Raw genomic sequence first — 3590 nt, 5'->3', positions numbered from 1 at the left:
GGACCTGTACTTGGAATACTACAGAACACTGAAGAAAGAAATTAAGGAAGATACAAATAAATGGAAGTATGTACCATGCTCATGGATTAGAAAAATTAACATAATTGAAGTGTCCATACTACCCAAAGCAATCTATAGATTCAACACAATCCCTATTAAAATACTGATGACATATTTTACAGATTTAGAACAAATATTTCAAAAATGTATATGGAACTAAAAATGACCCTGAATAGCCTCAGCAATCTTGAGAAAGAAAAACAAATTAGGAGGGATAACAATACCTGATATCACACTATACCACAAGGCCGCTGTAATCAAAACAGTCTGGTACTGGCATAAGAACAGACACACAGATCAATGGAACAGAATAGAGAGCCCAGAAATAAACCCATGCCTTTATGGTCGATTAATATTGAACAAAGGGGGCAGAAGCATAAAACGGAGTAAAAATAGCCTCTTCAACAAGTGATGTTGGGAGAACTGGAATGATACATGCAAAAAAAAAAATGAAACCAGACCACCAACTTACACCATTCACCAGAATCAACTCAAGATGGATCAAAGACTTAAATATAAGCTGTGACACCATGAAAGTTCCAGAGGAAAACACAGGCAGGAAATTTTCAGATATTCTACACAGCAATATTTTTATTGATACATCCTCTAGGGCAAGAGAAATAAAGGAAAGAGTAAACAAATGGGACTACATCAAATTAAAAAGCTTCTGCATGGTTAAAGAAAACATCATCAAAATGAAAAAGGAACCAACCATACAGGAAAACGTATTTGCCAATGATGCCTCGGACAAGGGTTTGATCTCCAAAATATATAAAGAACTCATACGACTCAACACCAGGAAGATAAACAATCCAATAAAAAATGGGCAAAGGACCTAAACAGACACTTCTCCAAGGACATACGGAGGGCCCACAGACATATGAAAGGATATTCAACATCACTAGCCATCAGAGATGCAAATTAAAACCACAATGAGATACCGCCTCACACTGGTCAGAATGGCCATCTTTAACAAATCAGTGAACAACAAGTGCTGGTGAGAATTTGGAGGAAAGGGAACCCTGGTGCACTGCTGGTGGGAATGCAGACTGGTGCAGCCACTGTGGAAGACAGTATGGAATTTCCTTTAAAAAACTAAAAATGTAACTGTCTTTCAATCCAGCAATTCCACTGCTGGGATTATACCCTCAGCATCCTGAAACACCAATTAAAAAGAATCTGTGCACCCCTATGTTCAGAGCAGCACTACATGGCAACAGCCTACGTGCCCATCAGTAAACGACTGGATCAAAAAACTGTGGTACACAGTGGAATACTATATAGCAGAAAGAAATAAGGAACTGCTACCTTTCACAACAGCATGGATGGAACTAGAGAGTATTTTGCTAAGTGAAATAAGCCACATGTTGAAAGACAAATATCATATGATCCCCACTATAAGAGGAACCTAATGAATGAAACAAACAAGTAAAACAGAACCAGAGGCATGTAAACAAGGAACAGGCTGACAGTGACTAGAGGTGAGGGGGGAGAGGGATAAGGGGGAAAAGAAGGGGAAGGGTCTAGTCATGGAACATGTATAAATGACCCATGGACATGGACGACAGGGTGGGGATTGACTGGGGAATTGGGGGTTGGGGAGGTGGGCAGGGGAGAACAACAGGAGAAAATTGGGACAAGTGTAATAGAACAACAATAAAAAAGGCAAAATTTAATAAAAAAGAAAGAAAAAAATACTTTTAAACCAAATAAAATAAAGACTGATAACACCAAGTCTTACCAAGGATATGGATCAAACAGAGTTCCCATACATTGCTGGTGGGGATGTAAATTGGTGCAATCATTTTACAAAACTGGTTGACAGCATCTATTACAGAATGTAGGTAAACATCCCCCAGAAATTCTACTCCTGGTTACATAGCCAACAGAGACAAGTGATTAAGTCCATCAAAAGACATGTACAAGAATGGAAATAACTCAAATGTCCATCATCAGTAGAATGGTTAAATTATGGTATAGACACAAGAGAATACTACACAGTTTTGAAAAAAATGAACTACTACACACAACAATCTTACAGGTGAATCGATAGAGGAAATAAACCACATACAAAAAAGGATCTACTGTATATTTATATGATGGCCCAACAGTTTGGGACAGACATTACTGACTGGGTGTGGCATGAAGGAGCCTTCTGGAGTTCTAGAAATGTTTCATATCTTGATCCAAGTGGTAGTTACATGGACATATTCATCAAGCTATAGGCTTAAGAGTTGTGCACTTAATATAAGTAACACATTGATTAAAAACTTACAAAACAGCTCTGAGCCACTGGTTGGACTGTTGTCATGTGCCCCAAAGGCTGTGGGTCGCAGGTTTGATTCCTGGTCAGGGTGCATATGGGAGGCAATTGATCAATGCTTGCTTTCTCTCTCTCTCTCTGCCCCTCTTCCTGTCTTTCTAAAATCAATAAACATATCCTCAGGCGAGGATTTAAAAAAGAAAAAAAAATTTTAAACTTACAAAACAAAAAGGTGTGTATGGGAATGAAAATTACTAAGCTTAGGGTAAGTACTATATTCAGAAGTGCTTATGTAGGGAGGGAGAAATCACATTGAACAAGTTCTAGTGCTGTGTCTGAGTTCTAAAGTAGGCCTGTGTGACAGAGGTTTAGTAAATAAAAGCCTGGAGTTTTGACATTAAACTAGATTAGATTTTCTATTTCGTAAAATGAGACTGTCTTGAAGACCAAGGAAAACTGCAAGGCCTGCCTGAAATTTTATTTAGGGATGGGAAGCAAGAGAGTAGTCTAAAAAAGACAGGGAAAAAAATGAAGTTGACTTCTGTTTGAGTGTTGAGTCCAGCTGGAACCGTAAAATAGTTACATCTGTGTAAAAGTGCCTGGCACATACTAGATCACCTACTATTTCCCCTGGACGATGGGAGTAGCTGTTTCCCAGGTCACCTTGGGCCTGCTCCAAGCTCAAGAAGTGCCTCCCACTCCCAAAATGGTCTTGCTTGAGGCCGGAGGCTGACAGGAAAAAATTGTCTCTGCAAAATGTTGCCTCAGCCTCTGGAATTTACACTCGCCTCACTGCCCTTGGCCGAACATTCCTGCCTGAGATTCCAGCCGAACCATGAAACAACCGGTCTGTGAAGGCCCAGGGCTGGCAGGGGCTGGCAGGCCTCTCCCAACTTCCGAATTGCTGTCAGAGGCTGTGACCTCACTTCCTTAGCTCGCTCCAAGGTGGGCCTCCTCGTCCTGAACGCCAAGGGGACAGGACAGCAGCAGCCTGCGCTCGCGGGCCTGGCTCAGGATGCTGAGCGGGACTTGGTTAGGCCACTGGAGAGTCACACACCTGTGCCCATGTTCAAAGTTAAATGCAGAGGAAATATCCCCTTCCAGGAGAGTTGGGGGGAGTGGATGTCCTACTGGCACAGCTTCCTGGATAAGTCAAAAGGAGGAAGGAGCTGCCATTTATTGAGTACTTACTGCATACCAGGCCCTGTGCTAGGGGCGGGCCTTCCATGGGCCCTCTTAGACTCCTGAAGAAAAAAAAATGTGTGAG

This window comes from Furipterus horrens, unplaced genomic scaffold (assembly GCF_987537825.1).
Source record: "Furipterus horrens unplaced genomic scaffold, mFurHor1.1.pri manual_scaffold_3, whole genome shotgun sequence".
NCBI lineage: Eukaryota > Metazoa > Chordata > Mammalia > Chiroptera > Furipteridae > Furipterus > Furipterus horrens.
The sequence above is the reverse complement of the archived record's forward strand: the minus strand, read 5'-3'. Positions refer to the sequence as shown.